This window comes from Balaenoptera physalus (assembly GCF_965194825.1).
Source record: "Balaenoptera physalus genome assembly, chromosome: 6".
NCBI lineage: Eukaryota > Metazoa > Chordata > Mammalia > Artiodactyla > Balaenopteridae > Balaenoptera > Balaenoptera physalus.
The window spans coordinates 91112671-91133476 of record NC_138885.1 but is presented as its reverse complement, the minus strand read 5'-3'; the positions used below and the strand labels follow the sequence as shown (position 1 = coordinate 91133476).

The following is a 20806-nucleotide window of genomic DNA, read 5'->3' as shown; positions in this document are numbered from 1 at the left end:
AACTATAATTTGAAAAGATAATGCACCCCTATGTTCATAGCAGCACTATTTTCAAGAGCAAAGAAAGACATGGGAACAACCTAAATGTCCACTGACAGATGAATGGATAAAGAAGATGTGGTACATACATACAATGGAATATTACTCAGCCATAAAAAAGAATGAAATAATGCCATTTGCAGCAACATGGATAGAACAAGAGGTTATCCTACTAAGTGAAGTAAGTCAGAAAGACAAATACATATGATATCACTTATATGTGGAATCTAAAATACAACACAAATGAACCTATCTACGAAACAGAAACAGACCCACAGACAGAGTACAGACTTGTGGTTGCCGAGGGGAAGGGGGGTGGAGGAAGGAAGGTTTGGGAGTTTGGGATTAGCAGATGCAAACTAGTGTATATAGGATGGATAAACAACAAGGTCCTACTGTATAGCACAGGGAACTATATTCAATATCCTGTGATAAACCCAAATGGAAAGGAATATGAAAAAGTATATTGGGTTGGCCAAAAAGTTCATTCGGTTTTTGCATAGCGTACACAAAACCCGAACGAACTTTTTGGCCAACCAAATACACACACACACACACACACACACACACACACACACACACACACACACACATAACTGAGTTACTTTGCTATACAGCAGAAATCACCACAACACTGTAAATCAACTATACTTGAATAAAAGTTAAAAACATAAAATAAAATCAATACATGATGAATCTGAGAAGTCTACAAAGTCTCCTTAAAATAATAGGGCCAGTTTGAGGCTTGACTGTTGTCACTGAAATAATCAGAGAAAGAAGTCTCTCGGCAACCTCAACATGGGAAAGTGCACTGACGGTGCAAACCTTGCCTGCCTGAGTACTGTCAAAGCCAGCATATGTCACTATGTTCCCTATGCTAAGTACCACTCACAAATGATTTTATTTAGTGCTTACAACAAACCTGTGACATAGATCATTCTATTCTTCTCAGTGAACAGGAGAGGAAACTGAGCGTATTCATTTTCTACTGCAGCTGGAACAAATTAGCACAAACTCAGTGGCTTCAAACAACACACATTTATTATCCTACAGTTCTGTAGCTGCAGAGGAGGATCTGTTTCCCTGTCTTTTCCAGATTCTGTAGTCTCTCCACATTCCAGAGCTCATGTCCCCTCCCTCCGTCTTCAAAGCCAGCATGGTAGCAACTCTCTGACTATCCCATAGTCACATCTCCCTCACACTCCAACTTCAGCCATAACATCTGATTTTTTTAAGCCCCAAGAACCAATTTCCCCCCTCATGAGGGAAATACAGCCCCTGTTGAGAATGCACCACCTATACAAACAGGAATAATAATACTGAAGTAGAACCTATTGTTTATCTTCCACCCGAAGCTGCCCAGTATCCCTTACCTCTGCTGTGTAGCGGCCAAGCAGTTTGGGTGGGACCGATTCAAGGCTTAAGCTTTGACCACAGAAATTGGCACAGGGCAGATACACACTAAACACTCAACAAATGAGAGTTTTTATTATTATTATATTATTATTTCTACAATAAGCGATGAAGATGTTAAGATTCGTATACCGAATACATCATCAGCTGAGAAACACATTTTAAACGCAATTTTTAACATCCGCTGTATACTTAAATTAATCCAATACTTAGGTAGAGCCGTATATTTCTTTTTTGTTCCTGGTTAAAATAATGGATGGCCCTGATCTAATTCCGCCTCGGTTTTTATTACTTTTCTTAATAACAAAAGCCAGGGACAAAAATCAGATTTTGCTTCTAGCAGTTTAAATAGATAAAAATCCGTGTGACTGTCAAAATCCAGGTTGGTCTTGTCAGGTTGAGATGAAAACCAGGGTTACATTTGAAAAAGATGAATGTGAACACTAACAGGAAAAAGCGCCTGGCTAATCAAGTAAGCAAATATGACATGCGAGTCCCAGATGGAACATGTATAGCACTGTAGTCAGCGAAGTGTCTTTTCACCATTATTTTCCTAGAACATTCTTAAAATAATGCAGATCTTACAGTGGGGTGGTAGCAGTAGTACAATTTTTTTAACTTAAAATTTTCATTTACTAGGATTTTAAAAGTTTTATTTTTACCACGACAGGGCTCAAGTATATGGTACTGCCCCTTTCGGAGAAGTGTAGCACTATCTTAGACTAATAGGATGATTTGGATCGAGGGGCGATAGGGCAGCATGGCTTTTGGAGCCTTAAGTCACAGTAAGGAAGCAATGTGTGATCTGGGTTTTATATTGAAGCTATTTAGTCTGGAAACTTCACCTAGATAATCTATTTAAATTCAACCTAGATAATCTATTTTAATTCAGTTATACAGTAGTACAAGACATTTCTGGAATTTAGCTTCAATTTCTTTCCTAGTAGCAGGAGAGGTATGCCTTATTGTTAACCCCAGGCCTGAAATCCATAAGGTTGCAACACCAGGCTTATCCAAGAGTTTGGGCTTCTACTGCAGAGCAAGATTCTCTCCTTTATATCCTTAGGTATTTTCTACGTTGCTTACAAATTCCCTAGTTGACATCATGGTCAAAGCACGTTTCTCTAGGCTAGCTCTACCAAACCAGAGGCAGAGCTAACTGTTGTCTCCCACATCCATTCTCTCCTTCTTCCTCTAGTAATAGAACTTCTAAGTCCTACTTAGGAATATGACCAACCAGCTCAAGGAAACAATTTCCAGCCTCCCTTGCAGCTCAGTGTGTTCATGTAGCTACGTTCTGGCCAACGGGATGTGAATGGAAGGGACACACACAACTTCTGGGCTGTACTCTTAAAAAGAAGGGCTGTGCTTTCCACTTCCTCTTGTCCCCTTCTTGCTGGCTAAAGTGTACAAGATCTTGAAATGGAAGCCACAAAGACAGGAGGACAGCGTAACAATATAGTAAGACTGGTCCCCATCACTGTGAAGCCTCCACTTCAGCCTGTACACTTAGACTGTTCATAAAGGAGAAATCAACTTTCAAGTTTTTTAAGTCACTGTCGTTTGGTGTTTATCGCAGCAGCCAAGTCGGAACCCTAACTAATATTTAGTCAAAAAATTTCCTGAACTGACCTTCCTGAAATTTCCAGCATTCATATTTTTGCATTAAAAAGGTTTCCATAGCCTAAAGACTTAGGTATAAATGTCCTAATACCACAAAGAAATCCGAAGGGACAGGTAAAGAGCTGGTTCTGAATTAGCATTGTGTTTTTAAAGCTGAATACTTGGGAGAAACACATGGAAGCACACAGAAAACATCATATCATCCTTATATTTAGTTTCCACAACTAAAGTGAAATACAGAAAACTGGAAAGGATACCGAGAGGTACCACATAGATGACTCAAGGTAAACAAAAGTAGGTCTATGATTGGCTTATTCAGTCATCAATCTAGTGGTCAGCTGAATATCACTGCATCAGACAGAGGATGGTGATAAACTGTCCCTTCCACTATGAAAAGGAAACCATTTTAAATTGAAGCAAGAAAGCCTTGAAGTTTTGAGGGAGGTGTTCTCTGAGCCTACGGTTAATCATCTCAATTAGTTATTGAGGGCAGTTGTGAAATCTTTCTCTGTAGATGTTTAAAAACTGGACAGATTTTAATCTTCTAGAATGTCATGTTAGAGTTCTGCCCTATGAGGGCAGGCAAGAAGGAGTGCAGATGGACTCAGTGACCTCAACTAAGTCCCTCAGCCAGGGACCAGATATGCTTCCAAGGCTTCTCTCTCTCTCTCTCGAGAATGACACAAAATTGTTTTCCGCTTATGAGCAATGAGAAGCAACAAGCTTTTGTTTCTCTTTTCTTTGTTTCTCATGACCACATGCCTTGACCTATGTCTTCCCTTCCACAATGTGCCAGAGACTGCAAAATTTAATAGTAGGAACAGCTTGGGTCGGGGCGGCATGCTGTGTGCATGGTGGGGAATGGGCGAGTGGAGCTCGGAAAGGAGTTGTATGATGTATCTAGATGAGACTGACAGCCACACATTCTTTTCAAAGAAACACACACACACACAGAGCACTCTTTTCTGTGTAATGAACTCTGGGGCAGGGCCGCATAATGGCATATCTTAGGCCTTCAAGTACACAATTCAAAATCTGGTCAACAGGTTTATGTGTTTTGCTTGTTCTTTTGGTAAAAGAGGCGAGTGCTCTTTTCTAGGGAGATACATTTGAAAGAACAGGAAATCTTACTTATTAGGAGATCATAAAAGCTGAAGCAACAGTGGCATATTTATGAGGAGAGACCTCTCTCCACCTGCTACCTCCTTTCCTTCCCCCAAGAAGGAGTGGCCTATCTCATAGGCATATTTGAAAGAATAAACTGAGCCTGCCCCACTCCATCCCTCCCCCTCTCCTCTGTTAGGAGCCTCTGGCCTTCTCACCTGCTCTTGGGTGCAGCCCCTGGCTGGGGAGGAGGGAGGTAGAAAAGGGGCTATAATTGCCCACCCACTTTACCTGTGACTTGCCTGCTAACCCCAGGGGTGAAATATTAGCAAACAATCCTGGCCCTGATCTAAAGCCACATTTTCCAGTGAGCTTTTTTCAGAAATACAGCTGACATTTTGATCTTGCCTGATTTCTCTCTCCAACTGCCTGGCACGCTGTAGGGGATGAGTAAACAATTTTTGAATGAGAGAATGAATGGACCTGGGTGGGCCAGTTTGCTGACCTCCTAAAACCCCGATGAAATTGTCCTGAATTTGAGGCTTTATATATTTTTTGATCATTCACTGTATTAGTAAAATGGACCCCAACATACGTATATTATTTATTTGTAAATGTTACACATGTATCTTTGTACTAAATATACTTTATAAAAATACTCTAAAATTGGCATTTTTAGAGATATGAAAAAATGTAAATATAAGTTCCAAGAGATTCTTCCTGTACCATGGGGTTATTTTGAGCACTCCACTCCGTTGCCTTCTAGTCTAGACTTTAAGTACTTAGAAGTTCAGAAGAGAAGGATGTGGAGGTCTGTAGCAGTCCAGACAGACCCAAGCAGTACAGTGCGACCCTGTTTCACACAGCCTTGTACTCCTCACCGTGCATTCACTGTAAGGTGATTTTCAACTTGATGGCAGGTGCTCAGTCAGTATGTGTTCAAATGAATGGGGAGGAGATAATGAGTGGGTGTTTATCAAGCTAGAAGGAGAAAGGGAGGGGTATCCCAAGTGAGACTTATCTTGGAATACCTTATTCCAAGAACAGACATCACAGAAATGGGATAGAGGCTTGAGCACCAGTACATTGTAGAGTAGCAGGAAATAAAGTCAGTTATTAGATGAGAAAGAGAAGACAGAAGGCAGCAGGTTATCCTGAACCATGAAATCTAGGCAGAGATCATCTGGATCTAAGTGCTGTAGAACAAAATAGGATACTATTGAATGATTTTCAACATCATCATGGTTTCAATGTTTTATGAAGATTACACTGGAATTAGGCTGCTATTCGATGGAACAAAATTTGGATTTGGTCGGAGCAGCTCTGAACAGTCTAGAATGAGAGACCGTGAGAGTCTGACTAGAGGAATGAAGGTAATAATGGAAAAAAAGTATGAAACTAAAAGTCCATTAGAAGGAATAGGAATCAAGCATTGGTAACCAATGAGATACGGAGGAAGAAAGAGAAGAAACTAAATATGCCTAGAGATGATCCCACCATTTGGAAAATGAACGACCTTAATTGATTTCTTGAAATTTTTCTCTAACCTGAATTGTTATGGTCTAAGTAATCCCAGTGTGAGTTGATGTTTTTTTGCTTCTATTTAAAAGCTTGGGGCTCACCCTACAACCTCAAAGTAAAATTCTTAAACACAGAACATGAACTAAATCTTCATGAGTCCAAGGTACCTAGTTTGCTGGAAGATGCAATTTAGAAATGGCACTCTGCCTCAAAAAGAAAGGAAGCATCATGTTTGTGTGTATGCAGTTGAGAACTGCTGGTTTTCTGCACTTGGGTGAACAATCTAGTCAAAGACAACACTAGTAATAAGTCCATGACCTTTTCAGCCACATTTTTCCTTTATGTGAACTCCACAGTATTGTAAACTACGGAGTTTAGCTCTGGAGTAATTTAGCCTGCTGAATAGTGAAAAAGATAGGATAGAGGAGTAGGTCATAACAATGCTGGAAGAGAAAGAAATCCAAGCATTTTCACCAAATAGCTATAATTCTGTGGACAGGTTATATGACATGCCTATGTCTGTGCAGCTCATTTTTTCAAAACCTGTGTGCTTTATCCCTCAATGACTCATTCTGAAAGTGGTCTCCTAAGATGGTAAGAAATGACCAAAAATTACATAAAGCTCACTTTCCAAATAGAGTTCTGCAGAAAATACAGCTGCCATCTGGCCTTCTGGCTAACTTCACTTCTTTCCTTTCAGGCAGATATTATTTAATCCAGACCACATAGTTTGTGTGTCTAGTTGGTTCATGAACATTTCAGAACATGAATCTTTAGCAGGAATGTCTGGCAAGTGACAGAACATTAGCTGCTTGACACGAGGGCAGTTTCCTTGTCTCAGTGGTTAAGCAAGTCTCTCCCAGGCTCTGTGTGCTCAGGTGCCTTAAGCTATGAAGACAAACTGATTATCCTTGTCATTTCTCAAAGATGATGTCTGCAGTGCACTTTGAGACAGGTACTGCTCCTGTACATATATTGATGCCTTCAAATTAACTACAAAGACTTTAAAACCCAGTGCTAGTTCACGGTTAACGTGATGATGGTCTACTTGAATGTAAATGGATCCAAACCAAGTCACCGTACTTGTCATTTCACGCGAAATAGGAATAAAGTTTCCCTATTCTTATTATATAAAATACAACCTGTGCTTTAAAATTTATCCAGGGTGTATTAAAGTATGGAAAAAGTAATTCGGTCTGGGTTGGCTTTTCAAATCCTGTTTAAACGAAGAAAAGAGGCATTTAATAAAATAACTCACATCAGTTACATAGTTGCTTTTCCTCCTTGCCAGGTTTTTAGGCAGAAACTGCTGGTGTCTGTTACTGTCTCCCTGCCTCCAAAGAAAGTGAGAGGGTAAGGGAGTCACAGCCTGCAAACTCCTGCCCTGTTCAGACAGGGCAAGTCTTTTCAACACACTCTAGGCTTGGCTTCATTTTTCAGTGGTCTCACTTAAGTAGCAGCGCTAAAGACCGCGGCAGAGCCCAAAGCATAATTCTATAGATTCTGCCAATGAAATCGCCATCAGGAATAGTAGTAACCCATCACAGTGAGGCAGATTACAAGGGTCAACATACATCAAAAAAAAACAAAAAACAAAAACCTGGCCATACAATAAAAGTGAATGGAAAAACTTACAACATCTGTCAAGAATGTTAGAAGATGATACATTATAGTTTTCAAGAAATATTCAGGTAGAACTTTACACAATTCTAATCAAGAACAAGATTCTAGCAAATAATAATTCCATGATCCTTAAGCTTTTATTAGATATTTACCAAGTTTGTTTTCAGATTTTCATTTCCTATTAAATCTAATTGGTACATTTATCTTTCATTTGTATAATTCCATTTCCTTCATCATTTCTTATTCAGAGCATGACATCATGAAGGCAGAGAAGGGAAACTGTTTGTATACTTTGGGAGGAAAAATAGCAATGTTTGTGATAAACCAATTTTTTTCCCTCCTTCTAAGCTAAACTCTTAGAATTCTTAACACATGGTTTTTTCTTGGAACCATTTTTACTTCTGGTTTTATGTAAAATGTGAGAATTTTCTATCTCAGGAAGTGGCATTAGTTCATCTCTTATGACGCTCCCATTGTATGTTCACTGCTAGTGAGACAATTTGTTTAGAGCCAACATTATTATTACTATAAATTGACCTGTATAGTGTACTTTTATGCATGTATATCATTTTCAGTTTCAGAATTGTGTTACTTAGGCCCTGATCAGAAAGGTTATCACAGGAAAATATCTAATGAACCTGGCTCTAGGGTATGGAATTCAAATATACTTTGTAGCTACAAATAATACCCATTTACTGAGAGTGGACTGACTTACTATAAGTAATTCAAAACCACAGATGTAAATATACTATCAGGGTTGGAATTAGGCCTGTAAACAGAGATATAATTCATGAGTTTTATTATTTAATCAACCATTACATAGATATTTCTAAGTCAAGTTGTAAAATCTTAACACTCAGCTGTAAGTGTGTTTTATAGGTACACGCTGTACTCTCAATCTCTAATGCTTATGAAATAAAACCCCGTCATCTAATTTTCACCCTCCAGGTATAAGGATCTCATAAAATAGCAGAATATCGAGGTCAGAGATGGTTTGAGCTTCTCTGAATTGTTTGCTGATCATCTGCAAACGTGTCTGCTTCACTATTTAAAAAGGCAGAGATGTGATCATGTGTGTGTACCTACAAAACCCAGACATGTATAGAAATACTGACACACACAACGGGATATGGAAGGCAAGGAGAACTCAATCTGAATTTAAATTTGCAGTTTCTAAAGTCCTGCTTGCAGCACCTCAAATATTTCAAGCTCTCTGAGCCCCAGTCTCACCATTTGCAAAGCAGCTGTGAAGAACAGATGCGTGTGGGGAAACCCTTTGTAAACAGTGAGATATAAAGCACTAAGCATACGTGAGAGCTGTGTGTTTGTGTGTGTGGCCACTGTAGCTTGACCCAGTTCACACAAACATACAAATGAACGGAGGTTATTTTCTTCATTTCTCTCACAGACATCTGGACATTTTTTTTTTTAAAAAAGGGATACTTGTAAGTCCAAATGAATAAAAGTAAATGGTATTTAAAAGACTCCTACCACATTAGAAAAAATATTGGGGTGTCCACATGGTCCTGCCCAGGAGTTGTCTCTGGGGTCAAGGCCAACTGTGCCCATTGTGTTCAGCTTCTTCTTCCACTTTAGAAATGACAGTTTTTGCAGAGGAGCCAAGTTTTTCCACGGGCAGTTTCCATGGCAGTGCTGAAATGGCTCTGGCATTGAGGGGACGGGAGGGAGGGAGTGGAAGGGCAAAGAGGAGAAATGAAAGGGATCCCGAGAGGGGAGAGGTGGAAGAGGGGCAGCCTTTTATGTCTCCTGGAAACTTGTTTGTCAAGTTCTTGTAAATCAGGGATTGTACGTATATCCAACCATACTTTACTACAGTTTTTTAAAAAGCCATTCACGGCTGACATTTCCTAAATGTCATGTTTAGCTACAAAACACAACCCTGGCAAGACGTCAAAGGTGCTGCCTTTGTTGCTGAAATCTGGTTTCTTCAGTCACAGCAAATAACTAACAAACTTATGGCTATTTTCTCTTAAACACAAAAGCATCTTCTTGTGTATACCAGAAAGTGCATTAAAATACATGTACAGACAGTTAAAAGCTATTTGTATTTTCTACAAACTACCCCCCCAAGATGCGAAGAAAGGACATTAACAAGAATCCTTGGCACTACAATGTTCATTGCAGCACTATTTACAATAGCCAGGGGTGGAAGCAACCTAAGTGTCCATTGACAGGTGAATGGATAAAGAAGATGTGGTACATATATGCAATGGAATATTACTCAGCCATAAAAAAACGAAATTGAGTTATCTGTAGTGAAGTGGATGCACCTAGAGTCTGTCATACAGAGTGAAGTTAAGTCAGAAAGAGAAAAACAAATACCGTATGCTAACACATATATATGGAATCTAAAAAAAAAAAAAGGTCCTGAAGAACCTAGGGGCAGGACAGGATTAAAGACACAGACGTAGAGAACGGACTTGAGGATGCGCGGAGGGGGAAGGGTAAGCTGGGACAAAGTGAGAGAGTGGCATGGACATATATACACTACCAAATGTAAAATAGATAGCTAGTGGGAAGCAGCCGCATAACACAGGGAGATCAGCTTGGTGCTTTGTGACCACCTAGAGGGGTGGGATAGGGAGGGTGGGAGGGAGACGCAAGAGGGAGGAGATATGGAGATATAAGTATAAGGAGGAGATATGGAGATATAAGTATACGTATAGCTGATTCACTTTGTTATACAGCAGAAACTAAGACAACAATGTAAAGCAATTATACTCCAATAAAGATGTTAAAAAAAAAAAAAGAATCCTTGGCACTAAATAGCCTCCCACTTTGGTGAGGATCTCAGAGGCACGGCAGTGAGGCAGGTAAGCAAGAGGGAGGTGGCCACATGCAACTCTACTGGGGCTGGTTAACTGCACCAGCCCTATAGCTCCATTGCCAGCGTCTCGAGCTAAAGCTGAAGTCATCTCATGGCATGCAGGTGAGGAACATCAATATCCGTTTCTACTAAGAACAAAGAGCCTTCACTAAAATGCACGGTGTTAGCCAGTGCATCTTTTCCTCTTTGGGATAAAAGAGGGGGTCTGAGCTAATGATTCACAGTGTTTATAAAATGACAGACGTAGGCAAACACTTATTCACGGTCAGCTAAGCTTCGGTCTGCTCCAACATGCCTTCCTGAAGCGACTCCTCTCAAAAACAAACTCACTTGGCAAATGTTTAACTTCATTAAGTCTGAATGACATCAAGAGGGTACATTTCCAACGGATTCAGACATGCAAAATGTGGATCGGGCGTCTTTACCAAAGGCCCATTTTGATATTTGTGGAATGTTCTCAAATGGAGACAAAACCAGAGCGTGGCCAAGAAAATGTAAAAGCTGTCGTTTCCTACAATAGTGTGGTACATTTCTGTTTTAGACTCTAGCACGGTACTTGTAAAAGTCACTGCTTCCATAACAGTTGATTACGTGTTTATTTCTCAAGAACAATGTGTCTGAGTGGCAAACACCTTCCGAATTATTTCTTTAGGGATCAGCTAAACTAAGTCAGATTTCTTTGTTAAAGAAGGGATGCAGTAAGACAAAGGGTGTTGAGATTTAAAGTCTGAAAATTTGGGGTCTGGCAGCTGTTGGGGGTGGGGGATGGTGAAGGCCTCTTGGAAGAGGATAAGAAGATCCAGGCACCACAGCCATGTGCTCTGGTTTTCCTCTTTAGGGGCAGTGACTTCTTTTGAAAAATGAGAGGTTTATTTTCCTAACAGGCAGTGAGGAAAAGCTAGGCAGATGTGTGTGGGCTGGTTCTGGCCCTTGATGAGCAGACAGAAATGATGCTGCCTTTACGTCTCACCAAATATATCCATCCAAACACATATGAGGGACCTCCACTTGAGTTGCACACTCAAGATCCTAAATTTCAATGCAGTGCTGGTGCTGTTTTAGGAAAGTTTACATGGCCAAATTTCCATTAGCAGAACCGTTCTCAGATGTGGTTAGCAAATTACATGGACATTTCCTCCCCACCCCCAACCCCCCGCTCCTCTAGATTGAAAAGTCTGAAATCAAGGTATTTTGAAAATGTTTCTGCGATTTGATCAAGGAGGTAGTTGATAGGGGCCAGATGTAATTCTTAGGGCAAAGCGAAGACTACGACCAAACAATCCCCTTCGTTTGAACAAGAATGCTCCCAGCATTTTAAAGACTGTCCCTGTCATGTACAACATGTAGATGCTCTTGTCAGTGTAGCTCAGGTTTTTGACAGCTAAAATTGGAATGAGGCTTTGAGCACTCACTAAAAAGCTCCCTGTGCAGCTATGTTTGTGTGTCAATGTGGGTGTTCCCCCCAACCCCGCTTTTTCTGTGTTTTTTTTTTCCTCCTAGAATAGGGGTTTTTGTGCTGTTAATCCTCTTGGAATGTAGCTCTTATCACCACCTAGATGAATTCATTACCCTTTTGCCCTCAATGCTCCCCAGGCCCAGGAGACTTGGGAACAAGAGAGCAATTGTCTCGGGAGCTGCCCCCTGAATTCAGGTGTGCCGGCACTAAGTTACCGTGCACCCGATTTTTCCTATAATCAAAAGGGAAGGGGAGAAATTAATCATGCTTCCCTCTCCAAGGGAGTGGGAGGAAAAGAGCCTTCAGGAACAGAGGCTGAGGCCCCCTGCCATGAAATCCAGCTATTCTAAAGCTAAAGGCTTAAAAAAAAAAAAAAGGCAGCAGGTTCACAAGAGCGTTCTGTAGCTGTATCTGCACAAGGCCAGAGAAACTGATCAATATAGTGGGGGAAAATACTAGTTAAACCTGTTATCTGGGAGGATGTTTAAGAGAGAGAGAGGGAAACATTGCTTGCTTGTGTTTATTTTTCTTAAACTTCTGCTGGTTATACAGTGGCATCAAAACCAAAATGTTCTGTACTTTATATAGACCTTGCAAAACTTATTTTACATCTTTAAGTGTACGTCCTTCTCTATCATCTTTAAATCCTGAGTTTTGCTCACACAAGAAAACAAAATCAGAATACAGATGCAGCGTGCACCTCTTTGGGTTGTAAACCATGAGGCATTGTAATGTCATCTAGGCAAGAGGTGCAGACACAGGAGTGCCTCCGTCTCTGGTTCTTCCTTCAAGCACATAAACATGAAACTGAGATGTACACTGAAACGGGCAATGACCCAAACCAAAAAGGTGGCCAAATAGACTGGAGAAGAGATATGAACATTCTTAATCCATTATAAGGCAATAGAAAGCAACCATTAATTGAACAATACTGAACTAGATCCCCCCTCTTAAAGAACTCTGTCAAAGGGCAGGGATTTCTAACCAAACTCCTCAGGTATTTCTAGAATACAGTACTCCCTGAATGAAGTCCACAGGACCACTTTACACTAAGGTCTACATTCTTTTTTTTTTTTTTTTTTGAATTCTTACAGCCATTTATTACTTTTTTTTTACATCTTTATTGGAGGATAATTGCTTTACAATGTTGTGTTAGTTTCTGCTGTACAACAAAGTGAATCAGCTATATGTATACATATATCCCCATATCTCCTCCCTCTTGTGTCTCCCTCCCACCCTCCCTATCCCACCCCTCTAGGTGGTCACAAAGCACCCAGCTGATCTCCCTGTGCTATGCGGCTGCTTCCCACTAGTTATTTTACATTTGGTAGTGTATATATGTCAGTGCTACTCTCTCACTTTGTCCCAGCTTACCCTTCCCCCTCCCCGTGTCCTCAAGTCCATTCTATACATCTGCGTCTTTAATCCTGTCCTGCCCCTAGGTTCATCAGAACCTTTTTTTTTTTTTTTTAGATTCCATATATATGTGTTAGCATACGGTATTTGTTTTTCTCTTTCTGACTTAACTTCACTCTGTATGACAGACTCTAGGTCCATCCACCTCACTACAAATAACTCAATTTCGTTTCTTTTTATGGCTGAGTAATATTCCATTGTATATATGTGCCACATCTTCTTTATCCATTCATCTGTCGATGGACACTTAGGTTGCTTCCATGTCCTGGCTATTGTAAATAGTGCTGCAATGAACATTGGGGTGCATGTATCTTTTTGAATTATGGTTTTCTCAGGGTATATGCCCAGTAGTGGGACTGCTGGGTCATATGGTAGTTCTATTTTTAGATTTTTAAGGAACCTCCATACTGTTCTCCATAGTGGCTGTATCAATTCACATTCCCACCAACAGTGCAAGAGGGTTCCCTTTTCTCCACACCCTCTCCAGCATTTATTGTTTGTAGATTTTTTGATGATGGCCATTCTGAAGGTCTACATTCTTGTTAGCTATGTTTTCACAAGGCTGAAATGTCTTATATCAAAATAAAACTCAATTTATAATCCCTCACTACAGGGATGGTGTGGGGAGGAGTGAATACAAAACTTTTCATGCCTCCTCTTTCAGTTTAAGGCTATGTAAATCCATCATGGATTCTGAATACAATATTAGAGAATCCCTTTGGTAACAATTATGCATGTCAGAACACCAGGAATAATGGAATACTAACTAAAATACATCAGGTGTTGGATAAAAGTTACTGACAGGCTAATATATTTATTTTTTAATGGAAAATTTTAGTCCCTGGTAAAATAAAATATGTGCCATTCATTTAATTTTCTCAGGATCTTGAAAAGCGTCTTGCCTTCACTGTTATTATTGCAAACACGTTCTGTAGTCACAAAATCGTCTACCATACATTAAGTTTATTCACTTAACAAACACTTCTTCCTCTGCATGGCAGGTATGTACACAGTCGGATGAAAGCTTCCCATTGCTGGTTGGTGCATCTAAAAACACAAACACCGAGAGATGTTCTGCGCTTCCTCCCAGCAAGTGTTCAGCTACAGAAGAAAAATACAAACAAGCCTCTCCCTGGGCAGTTCTCATTGATTTCTAGCCATTGACTTCATAGTGGCGCATTTCATTTTCAAAACACTTTCATAAACGTGATTGGGAACCATGCTGGGAGATTAACTTTTGGTGATAACACAAAACCTGATAAGATTTGTTTTTCGGAAGGTTCTCGGCAGTGAAGGAACATATGGTGCACTCTTTGCTGAGCATAACTCCTTACACCCGAGAACTGAGATTTCCTTAACTCATTCTATGTATTGCTGAAGGCCAAGGTCCTCAACAGTCCAAAAAAAAAAATTAACTGCACTCAGCCCTGGTCAGTCACTATCCACTCGGCTTTGGGTCCACATTAAAACCTTGTATTAAGAGAGAAAGAAATAGGGGCTTCCCTGGTGGCGCAGTGGTTGAGAGTCCGCCTGCCAATGCAGGGGACACGGGTTCGAGCCCTGGTCTGGGAAGATCCCACATGCCGCGGAGCAACTGGGCCCGTGAGCCACAGTTGCTGAGCCTGCGCGTCTGGAGCCTGTGCTCCGCAACAAGAGAGGCCGCGATAGTGAGAGGCCCGCGCACCGCGATGAAGAGTGGCCCCCCGCTTGCCGCAACTGGAGAAAGCCCTCGCGCAGAAACGAAGACCCAACACACCCAAAAATAAAGAAATAAATTTAAAAAAAAAAAAAAAAAAGAATCTTAACTTTGCTCCACTGAAATATCTGCTTACTCCCTCACCAAATCTTTAAAAAAAAAAAAAAAGAGAGAAAGAAATAAACAAGGTATAAGCCCCAAAGGACAGCAAATGGGAGAGGAGACAAAAATGGCTGAGACACAACAATTCTGAAAGATAGAAAGCAAACAGAGGAGTGGTACCTGACTCAGCAGAGGCAAGTGAGAAGAATACAAAGGAGAAGCCACCTAGTTGGGCCCCAAAGAACCCCCAGGAAGGCTAAGGGGGACAGATCCACCCCACTCAGAGCAGCCCAGCAACCATCCCTCCCCAGCCCTGTGGGACTGAACCCAAGAGGCTGGAGACCAGACGTTACAAAGGACAGTGTGAGGCACCGGGCTGAAAACAAGGGGCTGAGGAGGAAGCCTGGACAGCACGTATGAGGCCTCCAGCCCTGCTTCCATTCAAAGCTGAGGATGCGGGCTACCCTTAGACCCCTAGGCAGGAGGTGTGGCTCCATTAGTGGCAGATTGAGTGGCCACAATAGGAAGATCTACAGATGTTGACGTTTGCGGAGGGAGTAAGGTGGCGTCTAACGAACTGAACTGGCTGAAAGGAATGAATTCCTGTCCTTCAGCGGTTGGATGAGCCTAGCAATTAGCAAAAGACCAGAAGGAGAGGTTTTGAGGATACCCAGGAAAGTCTAGGGACTACTGTCATCATTTCCTTGACCTGGACATCAGGAACCTTGGGTTTAAGGTCCTGCCTGTGTCCCTGACTCTTCATGTAGCCTTTGAGTTACTTTTCCTTTCCAGGCTGCAGTTCCCTCATTGTAAGAACTGCACCAGACTGTTATTCTGAGATGCTCGCTCTTCCCAGCAGATCCAAAATGACAGACAGAGTCTCAGGGGTCTCTGACATGGTGCCATGCAGCCTGAGGCTTCACTGACTTCTCGGGGTCCTTGCAGCTCCCACAGCAGGTGGTTGCCATTCCTGGATGTGATGCAATGACATCATCCTTCCAAAAAGGCTGTTTTCAACAAACTTGCATCAAAAGTACAGGACAGGACTCTAAGGCACTTACGATATGCCCGTATCCACTCTATTTTTCCATATAACAAAGTAAAAGCATTGTCAGGTGCAGCTAACCCAAACTCAACTGCTTTACTGTCACACTTTTCTTCTTTTCTTTTTTTTAAAGATTTATTTTTTTATTGATTGATTGATTGATGGATTGATTGCTATGTTGGGTCTTCGTTTCTGTGCTAGGGCTTTCTCCAGTCGCGGCAAGCGGGGGCCACTCTTCATCGCGGTGCGCGGGCCTCTCACCATCGCGGCCTCTCCCGCCGCGGAGCACAGGCTCCAGACGCGCAGGCTCAGTAATTGTGGCTCACGGGCCCAGTCGCTCCGCGGCATGTGGGATCCTCCCAGACCAGGGCTCGAACCCGTGTCCCCTGCATTAGCAGGCAGACTCTCAACCGCTGCGCCACCAGGGAAGCCCCTTTTCTTCTTTTCTTAATGAAACTCAAGAGAAAAGAAAAGAGTGAAAAACTCAACACTCCTCCCTCTTTTCAAGGGGCAACTCTGAAAACAGAAAAATAGTTAACATTTATTGAACACTTAGGACAGGTCTGAGGTACTGGGCTAGAAGCTTTACATGTCTTTTCTCACTAGATTCTCAAATACCCCCATTTTACAAATGAGGAAATCGAGGCTCCAAGAGCTTAAGTCATCTACTGGTACACGTGGAGGGGCCAATGTCAAACCGAGGTCTCTAAACTACAGGGGCCACACTCTTGTTCCTACTATCTTCGGCCCAGGTAGCCAGTCCCCTGGACACTGCAAGAGAGCATTCTGCAATCCAGCCTCCAGTGATGTTTCCAGCAGCTTCAAAGGATTGACATGATTGGCCCTTCTGCTGAAAAGTTAGGAGGCATTCAGAAAAATTAATACTGGCTTCTGCAAGAAGCAGCCTTGTCCAAAGCTAATTGAAAGCCATCTCAACATTTTCAGAACTGTGGCCATAGTCATCTGTCTTGTGGCATACCGTGTCCCATCATGCAGTAAATCACTTCCAAATCACATCTACATGTTCACTCATACAAAACAGCAGACCACGATATTTTTTGTCATTGCCCAGTAACTCCTCCACCTAAACTCAGAGCGCTGGTATTATGGTTTACATAATAGGCAGCTTGCTGACATTACTATTTTAAAGTACCACTTTTTCAGGGTTTATCACAAGTCATTTTAAATTTCATTTAGCTCTAACTTGTTATATAACTTTATGTTTGGAGACAATGTCCTCTGCTGCTTCAACGAGCTGTGTTGGAAAATACAATTATTTGGGGTCTAAAAATTTTTTTGGCAAACTTTGATTCTACCCTTTTAGAAGGCCATAAATAGGGTGGTAATGAAAAAGGGAAGTTAATATGGCTTATTGCAAGACATTAATCTGGAAAACTAAAAGATATATATTTTGATATTTAATCTGGATTTATGGTATGGCCTTGAGACTTCAATTTCATTTACCATAAGTGAACCCAAAGACCAAATCATTATTCAGTGTAACTCTGCAAACCAAATGATCATCTACCTCATTATTAGAGACCAGAACTCAGAGAAGAAACTGGCAAATTTGGTGGGGTAGATATTTGTGGTTTGGTCATCATCCAGTATCTACTCACTCCCACTTCTCCTGGCCACGAAAGCTCCATTTTGCTACCTCCAGAAAGGGTGGGGAGTGAGGTATATGACCCAGGATGAACCCATCAGCACATCATTCCATATGTCTCAGTTATGGGTTCGACAAAACCCCGAATGGGCACTCAGGCCAAAGAGAAGCCAATCCAGGGCTTTGCTTAAGGCTGTTAGGAAATTGGACTTTCTTTCTGCTAGGCTTGAATGGAAGAGGATGATGGAACTAAAGCTGCCTCAGCCATCTTGTGAACACGAGCTCAGAGAGGAGAGTACACAAAAGAACACAGAGGAAGCAAGAGTCAAGAATACACAGCCCAGTCAACCCCCGCCAAAGAGGTTTCCTGAAAGTCCCATCTAACGACTTCTCCATTGGCTACCCCTAACTGCAAGGGAGGCTAGGAAATGCAGTCTTTTGGCTGGGCACGTTATGCCCTTGAATAAAACCAGAGTGTGCTACTAAGGAAGAAGGAAAGAAAGGGTATCGGAGAGGCAATTGGTAGTCTCCTCTGTGGCCTGTTTCGGTTGGGTTTTCTGTGCTCACTGTAGAAAACAGAGATTCTATATATGTAAAGGAGTCTACAAATTAGAGAGAAAGTAAAAACACACAAGTGTTTGATTTATAAAATCTTTCATTAGGGTAACCTGATTCTCCTTTTATAGTAGATTCATTTGAAATCATTACTCAATCTTAAAATATGGTATCTACAATTAAAAGTGCAGGATCAGCAAACATGTGCAGCAGCCCAATTTTGCATATTCAGTGTAGTTACTGAAAAAAAAAGTGTTGCTAAAAATGTTAAATATCCTAATCTCTTCTTAAATTATAGGGATAAATCGTACTACATATTTATGAGTTCACTGTCTCAAGGCAGGAATTTTTCTGTTCCAAATTATGCCTTAGAATTCTATAGGTTAGGTTAGAAATGATAACAAATATGGGAATCTTTGAATTGACATTTAGTTCTCAGGCGATAGCTTTAAAAACGAGAGAAGCAGCTGCTATTAAGAATTTTTTTTCACTAGTCACAAAGACACATCCTACATTAGAGGATATACAGCATGTCAAAATGAGATGCTCTCTGAAATTATTTAGTGTGGCACAAGAAAAGCAAGATAAACAAGAAAACAGCGTTTATTGCACCGAGGGAGATAAGAGACTGAGGAGTCACAAGGCTGGATTGTTAACAGACACCCTGCCTTTGGTCTAGAGTCATGTAGGCAACAATAAATGGCCTCTGTAAATCATTTTCATATAATTTCACAACTGGAAGGAAGCTTGAAAATCACTGAATTCAGCCCTCTCACTCTACAGAGGAGAAAAACTTGGACCTAAAAAAACTCTAAGGTTCTACAAGTTCATGGAAGAACCAGGATCAAAATACAGTTTTCTTTCCTAACTCGTGGCACAATATTCTTTCCACCAACTTCCATTCAGAAGTTACAGAATTAAGAAGTCAACCTACCAGATGTGTACTGTAATTTACCTCTATGTTGACTGTGAACTCATTCTGAAATTGTATTTTTACACGTAGGAGGAACTGATTGTAATACCATGACATCTGCCAAGAGTGATTAATGAGAAAAATATATGACATCTCGCCTCACTGAGCTAAACCAGGCCCAGGGTGTATGGACATACAGAGGCCTTCCTTGATACCAAAGGAAGAGGCTGAGGGGTTGTAAGGGTTAACAGCTGGCGGGACTTTTATTTTCTAGTGTAAGTTAATTCTCTGTCACTCTTTCCTTCAACTGCTTCCCACCTACTGCTGAAGTTCCCCTGAAACACTGAGCAGTTCCCTGCAATGTGACCCTCACCGTAAGCTCTCCCCAAACATTCAAAACTAGGGTAATCAACAAGTGATGGAAAAACTAGATCATTTGAAGGTCTCTCTCCAAAGCATCAGAAGACAGAATCAAGAAAAATCTTTCAGAGTGGGCTGGTTTGAATGTACTACAAATAATAAGATGAATCCTTCTTATTAATACACTTTCATCACATGGCAGCTTGTAATTATGAAAAATGCAGGAAGTCCCCCACTCAGCAGTTTCTCTGAACAAACCAAGAAGGTATAGACCTAGCATTTGGGAGTAGGAAGAAACCCCAGAGATGGTCTAATAAGTTGAGTTCCTTCGTTTTGCAGAGATTAGGAAGAAAGCTAATAATCTCTGCTAAATCAGGTGCAGGAAACAGCAGTTACTGTTCTCAAATCATGGCATATTCAGCTGAAGTATGTTTACAAATACATTCTCCTGAAAAGCATGACATGAGGTCTCTAGAACCCAGCATTTTCATATGGCTTGACTCATATTTTCCTTTTTTCAATTAAAAATAAACTTTGTTGGTTCTTTCTTATTAGAAAAGCAGTATACGTTTAGAGAAGGAAATTAAAGACACACAAAAAAGAAGAACATTTGAAATGCTCATAGATCTTACTACCCAGAGAACCACTTTAAAAACCCTTAAATATATTTCCAGGTCATTTTCTAAGAATATATCCATATATTACCAAAATGTGATCATTCTGTGCATACTTATTTTTTTTAATAATAGGATTTTATCACTTAACAATATATGATGAACATCTTTTCATTATCAGTATTTATCTATATCATCTATAGTAGCTGAACAGTATTTCACTATTTGTAACATAATATATTTAACTAATCTGTTATTGTTGTACATGTAAGCAATTTCCTATTTACCCTATTACGAGCAATGGTGTGATTAACACCTTTGTGGCCAAAACCTTTGCACGTATCTTTAATTATTTCCTTAGCATAAATTCCTAGAAATAAACCTTCTGTGACAAAACAGTGAACACATTTTAAAAGGTTTTTTAAAAATACATATTGCCTCCTCAAATTGAGTCAATAATTTACTTGAGTTACATGCATATCAAGTGTTCTGATCAGTTCAGCACTTCATGAAGAGAAACCATATAGGCTTGGGTTGGTGAAGTGTAATAGATGTGCTATTATCTATAATTCTGATGAGTGTTAACTGCAAACACCTTAATCAATTAGATAATTGTTTCTACTAGAAGCTCTCTCTTTATATACCTCCAGTCATGGCTGACTTATACACTCCATTTTGACTCTTTCTTTGGAATTTGATGCTTTTTTTCCCCTCCTGTGTAAGTACTCCTTTTACACACTTACCAATATTCTTAAAGAAATTCTAGATGTTTAGTCTCTGGCAACATTCTTGTGGTGCACTGATTACATGCATCAGCTAGAAAATCTATCATCCAAGTTATGCTCCCAATTAGATGGCAGAACCAGTTTGCA

General features: G+C 40.6%; 1 protein-coding gene across 5 annotated transcripts in view; it reads right to left on the bottom strand.

The window, feature by feature from the left end:
* Positions 1-20806, bottom strand: part of SPATS2L (spermatogenesis associated serine rich 2 like) — a 168149-nt gene that overhangs the window by 111388 nt on the left and 35955 nt on the right. The gene's annotated exons all lie outside the window — the stretch shown is intronic.